Here is a 24,582-nt window from a genome sequence, read left to right on the forward strand (position 1 = left end):
ATATGCCTTATATGCTAGGATGCCAGGTGTTAGTAGTAGTAGGGGTGTTATAGCCCTAATTACCGGTTTAAAGATACCGAAGGGGTAGACAGTACCCATGTATGCCTAGCTGTATGATCATGATATGTTATTATGTGATAGTGGTAGGGGTGAAATAGTCCCCGATTAAATATACCGATGGCAGTTACCGATTGAAAGATACCGATGGCGGATACCGGTTGAAAGATTCCGATGGCAGTTACCGGTTGAAAGATACCGAAGGGGTATACAGAACCCATGCAATGCTTATCTGTCTGTTTATGATATATTGGTATGTGATCAGTATGTTATGATGCTAGTATGTGATCAGTATGTTATGATGTTAGTATGTGATCAGTATGTTATGATGTTGATATGTGATCAGTATGTTATGATGCTAGTATGTGATCAGTATGTTTATGATGATGTTAGTATGTGATCAGTATGTTTATGATATATTATTATGTGATAGTGGTAGGGGTGAAATAGTCCTCGGTTACCGGTTAAAAGATACCGATGGAAGATACCGGTTGAAAGATACCGATGACAGATACCGGTTGAAAGATACCGATGACAGATACCGGTTGGAAGATACCGATGGCAGTTACCGGTTGAAAGATACTGATGGTGTTATGGGGTATGTGGTATGATGGGGGAACTCACTAAGCTTCGTGCTTACGGTTTACAGTTTTGGTTTCAGGTGCTTCGTTTTCAAAGGAAAGGAGTCGGCTTGATCGCAGCGCATCACACTATGTTTTCCACACACGAGATCCTTGGGATTATACTCTAATATGGTTTCATGATATTATATTTTGATTATAAATACTTGGGTTTTGACATGAGACATTATTATGGATGTTTTTATACTAATGGTTTTATGTAACAACTTATTTACAAACAAAATTTTTGGCCTTGAATTTTGGGATGTTACAAGTTGGTATCAGAGCCTTGGTTTGAGGGATTTGGGCACACTCTCGGGTGTGTCTGGACTCAAACCGAGGGCTTGGTATGAAAATTGTCAAAAGAAAATCATTTTATAATAAGAATTTGAAAAGAATTTGGAAGGAGAAAAGAACTTTGAAAAGAACAAGGTGTGTGATGCGTGCAATCAGCCGAGCTCAAGTAAGTTTTCCCCCAAGATGCCCATACATGTTATGTTATGATATGATATGATTATGAGAACTGCGTACTAGATTAGGGCTAAGGATCTAGGGAGGATGCCTTATATGCCTGTTGTATGTGCTTGTTGAGCTGCATGATAGTACTGATCAATTAGTGATAGGATAACATGTTTAGGTTATGCTTGATTGTGTGAGCCTTAGAATTGCATGCTAGTATAGATCCCTGACAAGAGGATAGATTGATCTGATTGGAATATGTTGGTTAGATTTTTCCATTGTCTGAATGCTGCTTGCTTTGTGCTTTGTGGGACTCTTAACGGATGGGAGTCAGCTACTAAGTGGATGTGACGACATCCAGGAGGTAGATGACTGACATCGTGGGGAGTTCTTCGGCAGCTGATGGCAGGACGAGATCGAGAACCTAGGGAAGCCTAGGATATGATTCAGTGGGTTAGTAGTGGGGCTCAGTGAGACTTAGGTGTACCCGTTAAGGGAGTGACTTGGAGGATCCGGGAGGATTGCTGAGGAAAGTATGGATAGGTATGGAAGGTAGCATTGGGTCCGTACTACTGAAAGCACAGGATCCATACTCGAATCGGTGAGAGTCTTGGAGAATCTGAGGAGCTTCGGGGAAGAGTTTATGACCCGGTTTGGGGACAGAGGATGTTCCAGTTGTTGCAGCTTAGCCATTGGCAAGTGAGCTAGTGTGCGTGGCAGGGTGTCAGACCCTGAAGGATATGATTTCCAACAGGTTGCAAATGCGAGATCGATTTGGAGCACTTGGAGCAGAAGGGTTCGTGCCAGGTGCGTATAGTAGAGGGTCCCGGGAGGAGGTCCATGACCTTTGATCATCGGGTGAAAGGCCAGCAGGGCCGGAGTCAGTGCAGCACGTACAGGAAGGTGCACAAGGGAGTTTGTCGGTCCAAGGGTTTAGGCTGTTGCAAGGTAGCGAGGTTGGTCATGCCAACAGAAGGTGGTAAGGATCCTTGGGTATATTCGGATCTTTAGAATGTCAGTTCGGTATGGTGATAAGCACCCAAGAACGAAACTCAGATTCGGGTTCCGGCTCAGGAGCAGAGTCTGAACCAGTCGATGCGCGATCGCAGAAGTTCATCTCATCGGAGATTACTTGTGAAGTTTTGGGAATGGACCTTGGTGGTTTTTTCGTTCAGCCAAGGAAGGAATTTAGAAGCTCTCGGTAGTTGTCTCGGGGCCTTTTGGGCCAGATTTGTCGCGGGAAAGTTAGGGGTTCGTTTGAAACCCAAGGTTTGTGGACCCTTAGAATCCTTTGGGAAGAAAGATTCTATAGTTGGATCCTGTCATCAAGACCAGGATTTTGTCAGATGTTCGTGGGTATGCTACCATTCTGCTATTTCAGAAAGGGTATTGGGAAATCTGTACCGCTTCGGAATTGTGAGAGAGTTGGATAAGTCAGACCTCGAGTCAGTTCTCTGTTATTGCTTGGGTTTATCAAGGATTGTTATATGCCATCTTGCATGCCGAGAAGTCCTTGATGAACCTACAGAGGGATGTATTTTGTGAAATGGGCTCCGCGTATACCGTTCTCATCCCGGATCTTTGTCGGGATCTGTGCAGGAGGATTATTCAGAGAATATTGGGTCAGGATTAGAGCGATAGTTCTCCAGTGAAGTTAGAATTCAGTGATGCTGCAAGATTGGAAGTGAGGACGAGGATTCGTCAGCCGGAGTGAGAATTAAGGCCTCCAATGGTCAACATGACAGGTGGATTGAGGTGTCAGACTGGACCAGATTTCAAGAGTACTCTTCAAGATTTCAGAATATGGGCGATCTTGAGGTTTGACTAGTAATTGATCGTCAACATTGGTAAATTCAGGTTGTTGGCAGTGGACTATTAGAAAGTAAGAAGAATCGGGAAGCCCTTTAACTCTCACGTGCCGCGAAGACTTAGCTGAAGCTAAGTGGGGGAGAACTGATCAGGTATTCAGGAGTAGCATTAAGTGTGAAACTAGGATGAGTTTCGCATCCCCGTCAGGGGGGAAAGACCGTCGAGTGGTCGCCTAGGTTGAGGAATAGGGGAGTTGGAAGTCTAGAAAACGTTCCAACGTTTGGTTCATGTTTTCTTTGGCATCAAATAGCAGGTTTTGGGAACCAGGTTAGAACTCCAGTTAGGACTCAAGCTCAGTGCGTGTTAGGTCGAGCGCGTGTTCGACCAGTTTGAGAAGTGTTGTAAGACTGCGGGGGTAGCCGTAGCATTCACTAACGATCAGGTAGTGTGGGAAGTATTGTAAGACTGTGGGGGTAGTCGTAGCATTCACTAGCGATCAGGTAGTGTGGGAAGTGTTGTAAGACTGTGGGGGTAGCCGTAGCATTCACTAGCGATCAGGTAGTGTGGGAAGTGTTGTAAGACTGCGGGGGTAGCCGTAGCATTCACTAGCGATCAGGTAGTAAGGAAAGTGTTGTAAGACTGCGGGGGTAGCCGTAGCATTCACTAGCAGCAGATAGTGCTTGAGTGATGTAAGTCTGTGGGTGTAGCCGCAGCCTTCACTTGGTTGGTAGATAGCATGAGCGCATTGTTAGGATGCGGAAGGAACAGTAGTACCCACCAGTTCGGGTGTAGCAGTAATGATATGGAAATCCACGGATTGGATTTCGGAATTTCCCAAAAGGATTAGATCAGGGTGAGTCAGTGATACGACTGTAGGAGTGCCACTACAGTTGTGGGATCAGGGAAGCAATGGACTGTATAAGATTGCTTGTGATATAAGGCTACCATCGGTTAGGTAGCAATCACTTCTAGCCTGTATTTGGTGACGTCAGGATTCGACGTATGGACCCGATCGGTCGGATCAGGAGGTAGTTAGAGCCATAATGGCATGATAGCTAGTGGCAACTAGTTCCAGGGAAGGATGTTGTCCGGAATTCGTGTGAAGCAATTATGTGGGAGACCTTTAGCTCCGCGACCGGGTCGGAACCCAGTATGTCAGATGATTGGTGAACGAATTGAAACCAGTGAGGTCTTAGTATATTTTGAAAAGCAGCCATGTGGCAGCATATTGCTTCAGAAAGATCAGTGTTCAGTCAGTTTCCGTATTTAGGGCGGTATTGATGAATTGGGTCTTCAGGTGTATGAGAAGTATCTAGATGTCGAAACCCATAGATATCAGAAGTTGAATAGTTAGATGAAAGACAAGTGGACTGGGCTCAACAATAATGATTTGGTATGAAAGGTCTGTCAGGAAGCCAGACCATCTCGAGACTTCAATATTCGAATCAAGCAAATATGATCATATTGCAAGGGATTCGTTTATTTTCAGGTTTTAGAACCCTGTGAGGGTTGGTTGCGGTTGCCTTGGAAAGGCTAGGGTTATGCTCGGGAAAGTGGTTTAAGTTGTTTGGCATGTAAGGAATGAGGAGAAACGATTTCGAGGACGAAATCAAATTTAAGTGGGGGAGAGTTGTAACATCCCGCTTAAAATAAAATAGGTAAATAATAAATCTGGAACCCCGAAATGTAAATTTATTATTATTTTATAGCCGAGTGTCATGATTTGAATCTCCATGGGTTAAAGCGTAATTTTGGGACGTAATTTGTAAGGAATTTATTGAATCAGGGGCTGAAGTGTACTTTTCGGACCTATGCTGAAAAGGTTTGTAGAAGACAGGGGGATAAACTGTAAATAACAGATTTATTTGAAGAAGAATTGACAAGGAGGGGCCAATTTCGTCATTATGGGAAAGTTGTAATATGTCTCGGGTATATATATATATATATATATATATATATATATATATATATATATATATATATATATATATATATATATATATATATATATATATATTCCGATTACTCCTCCAGCCGCCATCACCACCACTCCTCCAGCCCACCACTCCTCCAGCCGCCATCACCGGTTCTCCCTCTTATGCTCCGACTAGATGGAGTTCCGATGACCGCCACCGACTGCCGTTCCAGTCGTCGGATTACCGCCACAACAGCCAAGCCGCCGGAGGCGTCGTGCACCCGAAGAAGCCACCGAAATCCGATGAGGGAAGCTGTGGGCATCGTCATTACGTGGGCCATGAACGAGCCTCCTTCCCGACTCACGACTCCTTCTTCATTCTTGCGGACATTTCACCAAATCACTGTGGTCGTTGTACCGCTTCAGGGAGACGGAGACCACCGCTGTTGCTGCTGCCGAGAGAGAGAGAGAGTCGCTGCTGACACCAAGGGTGCTGCTGTTGCCGTCGTTATACACCACCCAGTGGTGGTTGTGTCTCGATTCCGCCGCCACCACCGTGAGGTGGTGGCTGCCATCCCAAAATGATTTCTTATGCCGCCTTGAGCCGCCAGGTGGGTGGGTGGAGCATTGTATGTAGCTTGAAGTATAGGAGGGTGTGCTTTGTCTAATCGGAAAGTCGTGAAATGCCATCACCACCACCGTGAGGTGGTGGCTGCCACCATCTGCCGCCGCCGCCGGCCACCATAAGGTGGTGGTGTGTGTTATTTTGTTTAGTGTGTGTGTGTGTTTATTTTGAGTTTTATCATTATAATGTGTAATTTACAAATTGGAATAATGAAAGGAAAAATCAAACCACCACCGTGAGGTGGTGGCTGCCGCCACCGGCCGCCGCCACCGGCCGCCGGGTCGGGTGGCGGTGTGCTTGCCTTATGAGTTTGATTCGTTTGGGGGTGCTTGAAACCCTAATGGGCCTTGTAAGCCCTAATGGGCCCAATGAAGCTTAATGGACTCTAATGAACCCCAATAAAACCCTAATGGGCTAAATGACATTCTAGTGGGCCTAGTAGGCCCAATAAAGCCCTAATTGACCTAAAAGCCCAACAAATTGATAAATGGGCTAGTAATTGGGCTGGAAACCCTAATTAGGGTTTGGAAAACCCTAATGCCAATAAAACCCTAATTTTGAGAATTAATCGGGACGCACACTGGAATTATTTAATAACTTGGAATATTAAATAATAATTATTGGCAAAAAATTAATCTAAGTAATATTGGACTTAATGGATTAAGTCCTTAATGGGTTAAGTAGGAAACTTAACCCTAATCATCATTTTATGTGAAACCCTAATTTCACTTGGGTTTATTATTGGGCCTAAATGATTGAGATAATGATGGGCCATCCAAAAGCAAGCAATTGAACTAGAATAATTTAATGGGCCTAGGGTAAGGCCCATGTAAGGGGTTTGGGCCCAATTTTCCATAGATGGGCCACAGTTTGGGCCTTTAATGATTATATGATGTTGGGCATTGGGCTTGAATAAGCCAAGCTAGGGGTAATGTAGTAATTACCCAAAGAATGTACTTATGATTATGTAGTGGGACCCAATTATTAATTGGGTGATGTTTTGATATTGACAGATCGGGAATCTGTCATCCAGCAGCTGGGGTTGAGTCTGCGGGACTTCAGCAGTGTGGGGTTGAGTCTACGGGACTTCAACAGTGCAAGGTGAGTTACCTTCCCGTAGAAGTGGGTCTAAGGCCACATTGTCGGCCCACTAGTAGGAGTTGTTTGTTAGATAATTGTTTGTGTGATAATTGTCTGGTATGCCACTATCTGATACGCCTTATATGCTAGGATGTCAGGTGTTAGTAGTAGTAGGGGTGTTATAGCCCTAATTACCGGTTGAAAGATACCGAAGGGGTAGACAGTACCCATGCATGCCTAGTTGTATGATCATGATATGTTATTATGTGATAGTGGTAGGGGTGAAATAGTCCCCGATTACCTGTTGAAAGATATCGATGGCGGATACCGGTTGAAAGATACTGATGGCAGTTACCGGTTGAAAGATACCGATGGCGGATACCGGTTGAAAGATACCGATGGCAGTTACCGGTTGAAAGATACCGAAGGGGTATACAGAACCCATGCAATGCTTATTTGTCTGTTTATGATATATTGGTATGTGATCAGTATGTTATGGTGTTAGTATGTGATCAGTATGTTATGATGTTAGTATGTGATCAGTATGTTATGATGTTAGTATGTGATCAGTATGTTATGATGTTGATATATGATCAGTATGTTATGATGCTAGTATGTGATCAGTATATTTATGATGATGTTAGTATGTGATCAGTATGTTTATGATATATTATTATGTGATAGTGGTAGGGGTGAAATAGTCCCCGGTTACCGGTTAAAAGATACCGATGGCAAATACCGGTTGAAAGATACCGATGACAGATACCGGTTGGAAGATATCGATGGCAGTTACCGATTTAAAGATATTGATGGTGTTATGGGGTATGTGGTATGATGGGGGGAACTCACTAAGCTTCATGCTTACGGTTTACAGTTTTGGTTTCAGGTGCTTCGTTTTCAAAGGAAAGGAGCCGGCTTGATCGCAGCGTATCACACTATGTTTTCCGCACACGAGATCCTTGGGATTATACTCTGATATGGTTTCATGATATTATATTTTGATTATTAATACTTGGGTTTTGACATGAGACATTATTATGGATGCTTTTATACTAATGGTTTTATGTAACAACTTATTTACAAACAAAATTTTTGGCCTTGAATTTTGGGATGTTACACATTGCGCCTGTGACTTCAGATCTAAAAAGTTGATGGCAGATGATAAGTTTTCCGGCAGCGTGAGGCGAGGTGTATGCCTGAAATTGCACCAAACACATTAGATCTGAGTAGATCTAACCAAATCTGATAAATCGGTATGTTTTTGCTTCATCTAAAAGATGGCGGTTGATGACTTTTCCGACGTCTTTGGCTTCAGATCTGAAAGTTTGAGAGAGTTGACAAGATGTTTTCTGGTGCTGTGGAGAGGTCGGTGTAGTGGTGTTGATTATGATGGCATGTGTGGAATAAGAAAAGATCTAGTGAATCTTCATACAAACTCAAGAACACAAGGAGTAAATAATTCTTTTAAGCTCTCATTAGATCTAGAAAGGATATACAAATAGGTTTGTATAAATTTCTCTCTCTAGTCTAACACTCCAAAATGATTCCTTTCATAATGGGAGTCACTCACTTCCTATTTATAGGAAAGACTCAACCCATTTACACATACAAGAGGGTAAGCCTAAAACACCACATCCAAGAGTGACTTTGCACCATAACATTCTCCCCCTCAAAGTTAGGATTGGATGTTCTGTCTTCAGTCTCCAACGAGCTAGCGCGATCAAGACCAAACTCCCTCTCGAAGTAACTACGGTCTTCAAATCCGCAAAGAATATCCGATAAACCCACTTCGAATACCCATCATTATCCCCTTTTTTATAATCAAAAAATGATTATAAAACCCATCAAGGGTCAGAAGCGCTCGAGGATTAATCTTCACAATACTCCCCCTTGATGTGTACCAAAAATGAAACACCAAAAATCTTGCACGGAAAAACAATCACAAAAAAGCCTCAAAAAAATTTCCAATTTGTGAAAAATTTTGACATTTTGGGTGAAAGTTGCAAGATTTTCCAAAATCCGGGTAAAAAGTGTCACTTTCTGAATTCTACAGGGACCCGTTGCGTCAAAAACAGCCAAATATGCGAAACTTTATCCCATTTGCGAAACTGGGCATAAAGCGTAAATTCGCACAAACTGCAGGAACTTGAAATGTACATTCTTCAATTTCTCAGAAAATCAGCCCATTTTCGAATTTGGGTATAAACTGCCAAAATTTTGAAACATCGTGGACTACTTTCGAAAATTCTGCACACATCTTGAAAATTGTCGAAAATTTGATCCAAATTTCGAAATGTGTATAAACCGACAAAGTTTCGAAACTTTAAGGACCAATTTCGAAACTTATGTTTCTTCCCCAATGTTACAGGTAACGAACGCTCTAAAAATCTTCGACGCTAATAAAAATCTTCGACAGTCGACTATCGATTTCAAAACCTTCGAAACTCCAATCTCCAAATATACGACTATCGAGTGTCGATTTCCCAAACTACTTGCCCAAACAAGAATCATAACTTCGGAACTCTCATACCCAAAATCTTCTTTAGCGAGCTTGTTCCAAAATCATCGACATCAATTGGCAAGCCTTCGTTTTTAACACAAAAACCTTCGAAATTAACTTTGTGATCCACTAAGTGTCGAGCTTCGCTTTTTATTCATCAATTCAAATCAACAACCAACATCGAGCAAAAAACAACCTTCGTTCTTCGTTCAGCGTCAATTCCCAATATCAATTTTGACTATCGAGTATCAATACTGTAACCCAATTCTTCGAAACTAAGTACTCAAGCAATAGCCCATCGACATCATTTATCAAACCTTCAACAGTTTGTTATCAAACAACCACAATCGATCTCAATGATATCGAACACAATCCAGAGATATTAACAGCTTGTTTGACCATAAGTCAAAATTAAGTTCGACCTCCAATCTTGCAAGTCGAGACTCCCAGGCTTTGATGCTCAGTAACGACCTTACAAAGACCATCGATTCTCGATTCCACATCATCAATCCAAGTCTTCGTTATCAGTAAAGGACCATCAATTAAAATCAACATCGACATCACAAACCATCGAAATCAAAATCCATCTCCTCCCAACACAGCAGTTTCCAAGATATTCCCAATCAATTCGACTCCAAATCATCGAACTTGATATGAACAATATCAACTTCGAAATTAATTTCAAACAATCATCCCTATACCAAGAGGATAAAGCCTATTTTGACTTTTCGTTTGACTTTCACTTCATCAATCGAAAGAAAAAAAAAATCAACGTGACTTCATCAAACATCGACATCACAATGTTAACTTTTCTTTCGAATCTATTCCAAAGGAATTTCCAAATCGACAACACGACTCAATTTCGATTCAAACATATTCGATTTTGAAACAACTCTAACGAACATCGGATACAGACAAAATCAAAATCGATTTTACAGCATATCAAGAATTAGTTTGACTCCAGCAAACATGAATCATAATTTCGAATTCAACTCAACTTGAATCGAGTTTCGATTCATTCCATTCCTACTTTAAACTTGGATTCAATAAAAAACAACAACGGGAATAAAGAACAAACGAAGATGGAGTATTAAACTGATTATATCAAGATGAACATTGAACTAAATTTCAAATTGGGCTTGAAGTAATGAATCGTGAACAGCAATTGCATTTGATTTGGGCTATATGAACAGTATCAATTTCGAAAATATGGGATTAATGAACAGTCAAGTGAATATCAATTGGTTTGGGCTTTGTAATCGAATGAAGAGTAAAAATTGAGAAATAATTTTGATTTTGCTTGATCTTAAAAAAAATGTTGGATCAACAATGGGGTTGAAACGGATTAGATCCAATAAAGCAAATCGATCAAAAATGAAAAACGTAAAACACGAATTGAAATCATGAACGTTTTGGAATCCATTTGAGAATTTGAGATACTTTTTTGACGAATCGAGTTCCATTTTCAACAAACGAATCGAATTTAGAAGATCTTGGTTCTTTTGTTGGAATGAGAAAATCTCCAATTTGAACATTGTAGCACCCACTATGCGTGATGTACAACTTGTTCTTCGTGTTCTTCATCAAACGAAGAACATCTTCATAAGAACCAACAACACATTTGGGTTTTGACTTCAAATTCAATACAACCTCTGGAGATTGTTGCTTTGGAACCCAAATTTGCTTCATGGATTTCGGATTCACAACAACATTCGACAATTTTTGTGACAAAACCCGCTTATTCTTTGTTTTAATCTTCTTTTTTTTCTTTCTCATCTTTTTGCATCTTGAATATTTGATTTCATTAACAAACCCACTTTCCACAACTTCAACTTTTTGAGTTTGAATCAAATCTTTTGGAGTTTGATACTTGTGAATTTCTTGGATCACTGGCTTCCGCTTAGGAATCATTCCTTCAAACGAATCACAAGAACACAAAATATCATCGGTTTGAACTCCAATCGAGCAAAAAACTTTTTCATCTTGAGAATCAACTTGAACTCCTTTTTCTTGAACATCATGAACATCCAGATAAGAAGCAAGAATAGTATCACCATATTAGCATTCATCAAGACGAACTCCTTCAATTATTTCATCATCTTTCTTCTTCTTCCTCCTTTCATGAAAAGTTGTTACCAAACGATCAAGCAACGCCTTATGATAAACATGATCAATATGATAGCCATTGAACTTTTCACATTCGCATTTCCCCTTAGAAATGAGTAACTTTCGTTTGAAATGCCCAGTTACAAAACAATTGAGAATTCCTTCAAAATTGAATGGCCATGGAAAACCTTCTACAAACCAATCATCATGAATAATCAATAGGATCTTGAATTCTAGTGAAGAAAATCGAATTATGAGTAGAATCAAATATGAATTCGATTTCTAGAATCCAAATTCTCAATAACACGAAGATCAAAGATCAAAAAAATGAATCACTAAATCAAGATTGCCACCATGGATCAATTCTTGATCAAATCAAGAATACCCGCTCTGACACCAATTGTAGTGGTGTTGATTATGACGGCATGTGCGGAATAAGAAAAGATCTAGTGAATTATCATACAAACTCAAGAACACAAGGAGTAAATAATTCTTGTAAGCTCTCATTAGATCTAGAAAGGATATACAAATGGGTTTGTACAAATTTCTCTCTCTAGTCTAACACTCCAAAATGATTCCTTTCATAATGGGAGTCACTCACTTCCTATTTATAGGAAAGACTCAACCCATTTACACATACAAGAGGGTAAGCCTAAAACACTACATCCAAGAGTAACTTTGCACCCTAACAGTCGGGAGTTGAAAAGTGGTCGGAAATGAAGCGCAACTCACAGATCTGAAGGTATAGAAGACTGACGTCAATGGTTCACCGGAGCAACGACAATGGTTCGACTGTAATCTCGGTAGCTAACAACGATTTGACAGATCCGGTGGTTGTTTGATGTTGTCGGCGTCAACGGTGGTGGCCATCGGAGGTCTCATCATCTTCACCAGCAGTGGTGTCACACCCTCGAACCGGACGGCGGAAACGTCCGAGGGCTCGTGTGACTATCAATTGAATACCATCACAATGAATATATATGAAACAAACACATACATAGCCAACATTACATAATACAACCGTCATTGTTCACATCAAGTACATTGTAAGATTTATTACATATTCATAGCACAAATTGTTTGAGAGTCACAAAAGATAACATCCTAACAAACTTGGTAACTTTCTTCAGCTTAACGGTTACCTGAGAATACAAGTTATTTAAAAAAAACGGTCAACATATATAATGTTGGTGAGTTCATAAGCATGTTTGATATAAAATGTTTAGTATTGTTTGTATAACCCAGAAAATCTGATATTTTCTGTAAATAAAATTGTTTACAACATGATGTGATGATCAAATAGATATATGTGTATGTGTGATTTCAAAACATGTATAAATAATTGATTATCAAAGTGTTCCTTGTATAGCAATTTATGTACAATGTATGAGTGATGAAATTTCCCGGAAAATCCGATATTTTCCGATTTAAATAGTATGATAGTTTTGTAATACCGCGTGAGTCACATTGTATAATTACCATGTATGAATTCGATTTCCCAATGAATGATGATATGGTAATGGATCTCTATGTGAGACGTTATAACCATGCGTAATAATGACTAATTCACCTGTCTTGGCATTTTTACAAACGCCGATTTTGAATTAAGATTTTGTCACCCTAAACTGGCCGAGTCTAACTGTAGCGAACAGCTCAGGTGTGGGGGAGTCACCCCCTGTATAGATCTATACACAAACTCTCGCTCTCCCTCCAAGAGACTATGGTTATAACTACAGGCTACGGCCGACACTCGTTGGTGCCAACCGATAATTCTCACTAATCCCAATTATTACCCCGTGAAGTTGAATAGTATTGATCAGGTCCGTTTTATATTTACATGAGTATAAGTAAAGCACAACAACACGAAAAAGGATAAATGTGGCCCATTAATCATGTATGTTAATTTAGGCTGCCGAGGAAGAGAGCCATTAGAAAAGAAAGAAATTCAAAATGTTCCTGATGTATGCTATGGACACGTTAGCCCATCGAGCATATGATTGATTTGGACCATACTAGCAATGCTAATGGGCCACCAAGGCCCAATAACATGTAATAGCCATTGAGGGTCCATTAGGCATGTAATTGGGTTACCGGAAGCCCAAAAAGCGTGCATTATTTATGTTGGGCCCGATAATCATGTTAATGGCTCCCGAAAGCCCAATAAGCATGATTAGAAGTATTTAGCCCAACCGATATATTGTTTACTTGCTTTGTATATTATTAGTGTCGTAAGATTGTTTTATATGAAACGTTTAATAATAAAGTCACAACACTCGTCAATTGTTTTATAATGATATTTAGATTTATAAAAATATATTTTTCTTTATAAATCCATAAGTTATAAAATTTTGTATTTTTGACCCAAATACTTTAATATTAATATCTTTGACCCAAAAATATAATTATTTGACCAATTCAGCCCCTTTTTCAAATAAATTGACAATTTTAGCCCTTTTCCAAATAAAATGACAATTTTAGTCCTTTTTAAAGAAAAATGACATTTTAGGTCCTTAAGTTATTTTTCTTGACATTTTCACTCCAAACATTTATCTAAATAATAAATTCAGCCCAAAATATGATTTTGAACAGTTTCAGCCCTTTGTTTAAAAAGATTTACGCTTGTGGTCCAAATTTACGCAACTTTTACAATTTTGGCCCAAAATCCAAAACTTTGCATTTTTAGTCCTTTTTGTCAACAAAGTCATTTTCAGTCCCTGAAATTTATTCATTTACGTTTTTAACTTATACTTTGATAGATCTACCATTTCAGCCCACAAATTTCATGTTTTTCGCAAATTTGGGCCTAAAAACCGCAAGGCCCAATAGTTAGTCCATTAGGCTAAAATTTACACTTTTAGTCCTTTAAAAATCATGATTATTATAAAAACTCATATTTACTTTATTTTGACCTTTTTGGACCTTGTAAAACCGTAAATGACATAAATTTCCCCATCTTTTGTTTATTTGTCAAAAATGACCTTCAAGCAAACTTTTTGTTTTTATTTTCTTATCTTGGACTTGTGTAGCCCTTTTATCTTAACATTAACATGTATAAGATGTCTTAGATTATATATTTTCCCTTTATGGTTAAGGACTTTCGAAATAGATCAAGTTTTTAACACTTAATCACAACATAATTCAAGAAAATCACACATATCATACACAAACACATAGATCTACACATTTTACTTGTATTCTCCCCCATAAATCATGTAAAAACCGAAACAAGGGGGTATAAACTCACCTTGCTTTGTTGTTCACGGTTTTGAAGAAGATAAGAGGAAGGTGATGAGATCTTTCGGCCTAGCAAGCTTCTTGGAGGAATTTTCGAGTTCAAGAAGATTCCAAGTAGCAAGAATCATGAAATGGTGTGATTATGAGTGATAAGCTTAACATAAATATATAAAGCTAAACTTCTTGAATAGAGGTAGCTTACCAAAATGATGAACTTTGATGACAACTTCTTGCACACACACAAGCACACACAAATTTTTGAAGAAGAAGGATGGGATTTTACTTGAAGTTCTTTGAGAGGAATTTTAGTGAATTGGAAGGTGTAAATTGAGGTGGTGGTAAAGGGTATCGGCCGAGGGGTGATAAGAAGAAGAAGAAAGAGAGATGAATGCATGGGAACATGAGAATTGCTTGGGTGTATATTGAGTAATGGTGTAATTATCCCCTAAACAATAATGATGTGTCAAATTCTCTAAATCCTCCATAAACTTTTTTTTTATTTGTTTGATGTTGGGCCGAGAATGGCCAATTAAGATGAAGGAAAAAATGATTTTGGGCTCCATTTTGGCTTAGATCGAATTTCCATAGGCCCAAAAATTTATTCTCGGTCCATTAGGCCTTTAGGGTAGTCCACGGCCCATTTGTGTGAAAGAATGGGTCTTATGGCCCATTAGGTTGATTAGATGTGGTTATGGCCTAATAAGGCCCATTTAAGTTATTTATTTCATTTTAGGCCCATTATCGCCCAAAATGTTAAATTTTATGAAAGTGGGTCCAATTAGGGCCCAATTAAGAGTTCTAAGTCCAAGCCAATTCAATTAGAAGTTTATTGGCCCATTAGGCCCAATAATGAAGTCCTAGTCCAAAATGGACATCATATGCATTATCAGATTGAGTTACAATTGTTGTTGCTGATATTGTTTACAAAAGTATAGAATTTCCTAGCAATTTTACTAGTTGTGACAAGTGGTGGCGGCAGTTGAGGTGTAACTGGTGGTGGAAATTAAAAGGAGACATTAGTTGAGTTTTTTTTTTGTGGGAGAGAGAGAGAGAGAGAGAGAGACCATTTGTGTGCACAAAACAAAGGGTAATTTTGTCATTTAACAGAACTTAACAGAATTTTTTAACAAAGATAGTTATAAGGGCCTTTTATGAGCAAGGTTTGCTCCTTAGGGACCATCTCAAGGAAAAAAAATTTGTAAGGACCATTTCAGGGAAAAATGAAAAACCTAAAGAACCATTCGTGTAATTTGTTCTTATTATTATTATTATTATTATTATTATTATATGATTATTATATATATATTAAAGTTATGAAAGATTTTAACAGTAAAGTGACAGCTTTTTTTGTCAATTTTGGTCCTCCAACTTACAACATTGACCCTTCATCTTTATACTTTTCTTCACAAACAACCCTTTCACTTTGGTTTGAATTTTTCATAACCCTCGCCTTTTATTACATATTATTAGTATTTAGTCTTTTGGCAGAAATGGTCCCTCATCATTATTATTATTATTGTTAGACAAAATTACACGATTGGTCCCTATGGTTTACAAGATTTAACATTCTCTTTTTGGTTTTAAATTAATGTTTTATTTATTAGAAAATACTCACACAATACTATAAACCCACCCACCATCTGCCATCACCACCACCGCCGCCAAAATTACATAAATGGTCCATATGGTTTACCCAGGGTGACAAATTCAGTCTCTACTACCTGAAAAGACCAAATTACCCTCACATTAACGGACAAAAAGCAACCAACATGCTACTTTACTTTACAAAGCAATATCTTCCGACCCCGGCAACGCCGGGGAATCTTTTCTAGTATATATTATGGAAATGAATCTTAGGAATAGTAAACTTGCCATTTTTTTGGCAAAATTAGTCCCTATACTATTGTTAGGCTTCAAAGTTAGGAATAGTAAGTTTGGATGTTTTTGGCAACTTGCTCCTCATTCTTTAGCCATTTTGACACTTTTGGTCATTGCAATCAATATTTTTACACTTTTTAGGAACCTTTTAATATTTAAAGTTTTGCCACAAAACTTTAACGGTTTGACAACTTTGATCCATTTTCTTACACATTTTAGGAACCTTTTAATATTTAAAGTTTGGCCACAAAACTTTAACGGTTTGACAACTTTGATCCATTTTCTTACACATTTTAGGAACCTTTTAATATTTAAAGTTTGGCCACAAAACTTTAACGGTTTGACAACTTTGATCCCTTTTCTAAAAACTTGCTAATTCTTACCCCTTTAATTTTTTTTCATTTTGACGCTTCTAGTTATTATTATTATAATGAATATACCTTGAAAGGTTAAAATAAGAAGAAAAAGTTGGAAGTTATTGCAGATTTTGGAAACGTACTATGACGATATTTAAGAGTATTTATTTAAAGTCTTCATCAGTGTATGTTGTTTTAATTACTTGTTTTAATTTCGTTATTTCATTTTGATAAAAAGAAAATTTAAATGTTTGCCCTGTATAATTTCGTTTTGGTTATTCTGGTTTGATACTAATAATAAAAATAAGTTGCTTTATTATAATAATTTTAAAATACATATTTAAATTGACTAAATAAGTTGCTCTGTGTAATTTCGTTTTGGCTATCTGCCTAAAAATGTTTTTACTTTATTAAATAAAACTACATCAATTTTTTACTCAAAAAGATTAAAATAGCTTGATACTCTACTACAATTTTTACTCAAAAAGATTAAAATAATATTTTCTCCGTCTCAAAATTATAGTTCATCTTTCCTTTTTAGTTTGTCCAAAAATAATAATCCATTTCTAAAAATAAATAATATTTTTACCGAAATACCCATTAATTATTACTTAACCAACTAAACATTTAATTGAACATTAAATGCAAAGTAAGGACAAAACTGCTATTTTATTATATAAAGTTAGTGGTAATTAATGTTTCCTTAATCTATGTGTTTTTCGTCTGCAGACAATATTTTTGAAACGTAAAAGTATATATATATATATATATATATATATATATATATATATATATATATATATATATATATATATATGAGCCTTTATTCTAATCATCGAAAACTGATGTTCATATAAATTATGGATAAAAAAACTTTGTAAGCAGTTTCAAGAAATTAACTTTATTGAATACGAACAAATATAATATATATTTTAGATTAGATAGGCTTCTATTAAATTGTGTAATATTAGATTGGTGATCAAAGAAGAAGTTATAGGTCAAGGTAGAGTGGTGTGTAGTAAGGATGGTGTGTAAAAAAAATTCCTTAAAACTTATCATTGATTTTTTTTTTAAATTTTGAGAATTTAAATTGTTTCTTTTGCTACCATCCTTATACTTTATAGAATGACATTTTCAACCCTCTATTTTTTATCATATTCATCATTGTATTCGAACGATTAGAAAATGTTCATTTCACTTGTTTTATTTTCTAAACTTTTATTTCATCTCCAGTAATATATATATATATATATATACATTGATTTTCCTGTAGTTACCATCCTTCTGATTTTGTAACCTTCGGTATGTGTCAGTATAAATTGAAGATGATCTTCAAAGTAAATTATTTCGGCGTAAATTTATAACTTTAGTTCGTTGATTTAAAAAAAAATTGTATTTTTTTATATTTATCGGTATAAATTCGAGTTCGTCTACGTTTCAATGTAATTTTTTTTTTCGTGCTTATTTTTATACACATTTCTTATGTCTAAGTTGGGTCACATGTAATAGGTTTTTAATTATTTAAATTTCCGTTCGTTAATTAAAAAAAATCTTAGTTACTTATTTTTATATACATGTCACGTATAATATGTTTTTATCATCTTTGCTACTAAGCATTGTGGTTTGCCAACTAAAATCCTAGTTTATTGTAAAACATTTGATGTCAGCCTTAACTTTTTTTTTTTTTTAATAAAATAAAATAGTATACAATTTAAAATAGTTGGATACCATTGGACGATTACGCTTGTTAATGTATTGAACGCCGACAGAATTTCGATCTGCACACACCAGCCGGCCAAACTATTCTCCGTCGCAAGACGTTCAAACAATAGTCAACTCTACTTTGACGATTTTGATCAATCCGATCCACCAAATTGATTAACATCCAACAAGAATTCAACATCAAATTCATGAAATAAATAATACAAAATTTTCTACTATCAAAATCATCAACACCCTAAAAAGTTCCCATCACGAAAATCAATGGAAATCTTGTGAAGAAAGAAACTAATAAATTACCAAATTAAAACAGGGGATCAAGCTACAAATTATTCACCGGAACAGGGCTCGGCGGACTAAAAGCCGGTGGAGGAGCTAGAACAACAGGCCGAGGCGGCGGCGGAGACGTCTTAAGTACAGAGACTGGAGGAGGAGGTGGGGATGCAGTTTGAATAGAACTTGATTCAGATGGCGGTGATGCAAGAGACGCGGCGGGAGGTGGCGGAGATGGATTCGTACCTGATCCAGACGATGAGGGAGTTGGAGGCGGAGGGGGATTGGATAGTGGATCGGAAGAATTAGAGGCATTCGGATCAGGGGTGGACGGAATAGGAAACTCCAGCGGCGGCGGAGGATATAAATCAGATTGGGAGCATGATTCTCCGGAGCATTTATGTGATTTGAGATGAACGCTACGGCGGAGGACGCCGAAGCCTAAAACGAGGCCAGTGATAACTAGAACTGTAACGAGGAAGATGAAGATCTTTGTTGCTTTTCCAATGTAACACATTTTTGTAATTTTGCTACAAACTGTCAGAATTCAGAGAAGAAAATGGTGGATTTCGTCGTGTTCTTCCCTTTTTCAGTTTGTTGAATTTCTCTCTCATGGCCTCCGGTAGGGCAGAAGGAGAGATGGTTGTGGTGGTGGTGGCCACCTTTTTGGTTGTGTTGGTAAAATGGTGGTGCAGTGGCAGACTTTGCACGTGAATCCTAATACAATTTGATTTAAGGAGTTGATCTTCAAAGAAAAATACAATTTGGTCCTTGTACCTTTTCCATTGGTCCATTTATCAATGATTTTTAGATTTTTATTTTATTGTTTTGACTTTGTTTGGAAGTAGAATAGGCGATAGTGATTAATTTTAGTATGTGTATCTAGACTATATTCTATGTTTTTCAGTTTGGATTTTGGATATTTGTGTTAAAATATGTATTCTAATGGCTAGAGTTGATGAAGGACTAAAGTTTGAAATGAAAAGTCGGTGAAAGAATAATTTATTTATCCTCTATTGTTAATTGTTGCACTAAGTTTGAGATATAGAAAAATGTAAAAGAAACTAAACCATGGTTATGTTTAGGTTAGTTTATTTTTAGATTTTCTTTGAGACTTGATTTTTGGCTAATTAAAAAATAGCTCATAATTTTTAGGTAAAATTTTACAAATGGTCATTAAGTTTTTTAGTTTGTCCTTAAAATAGTCTTTATGAAACATTTTTTGTATTGATAGTTTCTACGGAGCAAACTTTGTACACAAATGATCTTTAAACATAACATCGTTAGTGTCTCTAAAATATAAATAAAAAAAGACTATATTACTATTCTCTTTCTCTCTCCTAGAAATACAAGAACCAAAGATCACACCAGCCACCACATCATCTTGTTCCTACATCGGTTTTTAATTATGACTCAAATTCCACACATATACATAATGAAAATTAAAAACACACACTTTAAACACATACATATGTTAATTAAGCATATATCAGTATGATCTTTTTAAACCTCGATGATTACATACTCTTTGATATATGATGATCAATTTCATCAACCCATTCTACTGGAAGTGGGTTTACATGCATAAATGATCTTTAAACCTAACATCGTTAGTGTCTCTAAAATATAAATAAAAAAAGACCATATTACTATTCTCTTTCTCTCTCCTAGAAATACAAGAACCAAAGATCGCACCAGCCACCACATCATCTTCTTCCCACATCGGCTTTTAATTATGACTTAAATTCCACACATACACATACTGAAAATTAAAAACACACACTTTAAACACATACCTATTTTAATTAAGCATATATCAGTATGATCTTTTTAAACCTCGATGATTACATACTCTTTGATATGTTCGGTGGCAGATAGATGGAATGCAAGTGGTTGGCTTTGGAGATGGAGTCGTCAATTACGTGATAGTGGAAGCACGGCCTCTCAGTTCTCGGCCTTGACCAGAGTTCCTTCTCATGTTACGTGTGTCGATCAGGCAGATAGTTGGGAGTGGGGTGTTGATCCAGATGAAGGCTTTACTGTTAATAACACTAGAAAATATATTGATTCGATTTTGTTGCAGGAAGGCATGATTCAGACGAGATGGTGTAGGCTAGTGCCTATCAAAGTTAATATTCATCTTTGGAGAACTATTCTTGATAGACTTCCTACTCGTTATAATTTGGCTTGCAGGGGTGTTGACATGATCTCGGTGCTTTGTCCTTTATGTTGTTCTCAGATAGAAGTCTGTAGTCATGTGTTTGTCAATTGTGACATGGCAAAGGAAATTTGGAATAAAGTGTTTAAGTGGCTTGATCTCCCTTTTCCTTTGTTTTCAAATGTTGCTGAGATATTGGATTGGATGGATGTCATTCCTTCAAGTCTGTCAAAAAAACGAAAGCTTGAAGTTATTATCAATACCACGATTTGGGTTATTTGGGCTTACAGGAATAGTGAGGTGTTCAAGACGTACAACATGCGGAAAAATCATATTTTTGAAAGCATTGTCATTCATTCTTTTAATTGGTTCTCTAGTAGAAATAGCAACAGTAATATATCTTGGACCCAGTGGTTGCGAAATCCCCTTTTATATGACTCTTTGTAATTGGTTTTTGTTCTCTAGCTTTTGCTAGTTTTCTTTTTATAATATGTGGCTGTTCAAAAAAAACATACTCTTTGATATATGATGATCAATTTCGTCAACCCACTCTACTCGAAGTAGGTTTACAAGCATGAAATTAGAATTGAAACATCAACCACACCAATCGTAACCAAATCCTTTCCAAATTAGACTATTAAAAGAAATTGAATATCCATACATCAACAACATATGTTTTCGTCAAACAACCTTTAACCAATAAAAGATAAGAATTTCAGATCACCCACGACATTGACGAACCCTAAAAATTTCAAAATAATCTTCAACTTCAAATAATCCAAAACCATTTCAACATAGGGAATCATAATTTTTTTTTTAGAAAACAACCAGGTTCAATCGATTTAATGAACTTGTATTTGAGAAAAATCTAGAATATGAACCATGAACACCAATGTGAAACATAACAAACATGGATCCAAAATAGTAAAAGATGAAAGCAGATCCAAAATCGGAATAAGATGAAATTATGTTCCATAATTGAATTCAACATATTTTTAGACGATAGCGATGGAAATGGAGATCATCTACAACGCATGGTGTTGTAAATCATCTACAACACATGGTCCACCATCATCGTCCTTTTCACCGATGTTCTGACAAACAAACATCATCCAACCACCACGAAAATAGACCCATCCATTGATCATCTACAACACCACCAAACCATCGCCTCTCAACTTAACACCATCTTAACACCACAATCATCGATTTTTCATTAAACCATTTGATTTTTCAAGCATTTATATGGGAAGTTCTTCAATCACCCCCCCTTCTTCAATTACAAACACAAAGAATCATATCCATACAGAATTAAAAGGCAAAATACTAGGGCTTATCGACCCTCCTTCTCTTTTGACTGAATGAACGAGAAAGGAACAAGGAGGAAATATTAAAAGAGAAAAGAAGGAGGTGGTGGGAGGGGCTAAGGGTGGGCCCATTTCTCTTTTAAATAACAGAAAAAATAATTAAAAAAATGAGGGCAAAAAAGTAATTTCATATAGATTTAACTAGAAATTTTAATAGACTTAATCAGACTAGTAGTGGGGTAGTGGGACAAATTTAAAGCTAAAATAGAAATTGGTTTGCAAGATTTGCTTTGTATGTACCATTCATGTAAAAAAAAGGTTTCATAAGGACTATTTTAGGAAAAAACTATAAAAATTAAGGGCCATTTGTGAAATTTTGTTTGCATGTCTTTTTATATAGTTTAATAGTTAACTCAATACTCTACATGTCTTTTTATATTAATTTATATATTTCCGGTAACTTATTAGTTAGTTTTACTAAACGTCACTTTGTTGGAAATATGTTCATGGACACAACAAGTTAGTGAGTTTTCATAATTAGCAATTGGGTTACATACAAGATGTGATTTAAGCTTAAGATTGTAAACGTGATATTAAGGGGTTTGCTAATACATCATGATATGATGTATTAATTAGAAACTACAAGAATTAATTAAGGGGTTTGCTAATACATCATGATATGATATATTAATTAGAAACTACAAGAATTAACAGTTTTAAGTTTAATTATCTTTGATTTAAAAGGTGAGTATTCACTCCCATAAATTAAAGAATATATATATATATATATATATATATATATATATATATATATATATATATATATATATATATATATATATATATATATATAGTAAACTATACGATTGATCCTCGTGGTTTAGGATAATTTGCACGTTTGATCCCTAACTTATTTTTTTTAACTTGGAAGATCCTGTATATTGTAATTTAGTTTTGTTGCGTTTTTTTACCCTTGACATACCTAAAAAGACTATTTTAACCTCACCTATGTTCTTTTAATTAAATTGTTATTTATTAAACAATAAAAATAATTAAAATGAGACTCACCCCAACCCTACCCTCTACTGTCTTATGTTTAGTCACCAACAAATGACCTCTGATCACCACCAACACCACTAATCTCTAGCCATTACCATCGGTACAAGAAGAACCCTAAAAACAAAACAAAAACCATAAGACCAAACTACATACAAAAAAAACATAGATCCAAACTAAAACAAAAACTAAATGATACAAAAGACACAAAGATCTATTCTACCCATATACATCGTGGCCAGAATAACATAGAAAACTACACAGATCTCTAGAAAAACACCCTCAAACGAAACGAGATCTCGTTCGTTTGGGTGGATCTGATCGCCAGATGAAGATCTGAAGGAGATTTGGTTCTTTAGCACTATCTCTTCTTGTCGTTCGCATCTTCGCCACTGAGATAAAAAAAAATTAAGTTTGCTTATCTTCTCCGACCACCTTCATCTCCACACCGACGACACCTCTTACAACTTCTTCATGTGGTTTCTACGCCAACATAACCCACTGTTGACACTACTATAGTTCCTTTTCTGAAAATGTTGTGATTTCTTATGCTGCGTGTGCTCGAATTCGACAGACCAAAAGACAAGATGGAGCAAACTTTCACAACTTGACAATGGAAAAGGAGAGTTGAAGAAGAAGGTGGTAATGCAGGTGACCGGCGATGCAGGTGGTGACGGTGGAAGAGGAGAGGTGAAGAAGAAGAGGGGTCCAGTGATTTCTTAGTGCTTAAGTATTTTTAAGGCTAACTGGTCTTTCTTTTTATAAAATTCATAAAAAACTTTCAAAGTAATCTTATTAGTATTTTTTTAGTAATTATTAATAGTATAAAAGAGATTTATTAATAAACAATAAAAAATAAAAAAAAATAGGAGAGGGAAAATAAGTCTTTTTAAGTTTGTCAAGGATCAAATATGCAACAAAACTAAATTATAGGGACCTCTCAAGTTAAAAAAATAAGTTAGGTACCAAACGTGAAAATTACTTTAAACTGTTGAATCTATATGCCCAAGAATCATTATTGAATGACATTTCTAATAATATATGATCCTATATGGTCACACTTTTATCAAGTTGACACATTTTATATATTTATTATTAATATGATTATTAATAAATAATATCAGTTATTGTATTTAATTAGGGAATAATTATTTTTTTATGAAAATAATAATTATAAGAGAGTATAATTAGTTATTATTTCATATGGTATGAATTAATAAGTCATGCACAACCTTTTGGACTAGTTGAATCTTTTTGTCTTTTACCTAAAGACAAAGTTTATATTTTATAAACTTTGAATTTATAAAAATGAAAGTATTATCCTTCTTTCAAGAGGCATGACCGAAATTTTATTTAAAGAATAGAGGTTGCTTGTCAACCTCCATACCATGTCTCATATGCTTCTAAAGGCTGCCATTACTTTAGTTTTT

Source organism: Lactuca virosa, chromosome 8 (genome assembly GCF_052849685.1).
Source record: "Lactuca virosa cultivar CGN04683 chromosome 8, Lactuca_virosa_CGN04683_v6, whole genome shotgun sequence".
NCBI classification, from domain to species: Eukaryota; Viridiplantae; Streptophyta; class Magnoliopsida; order Asterales; family Asteraceae; genus Lactuca; species Lactuca virosa.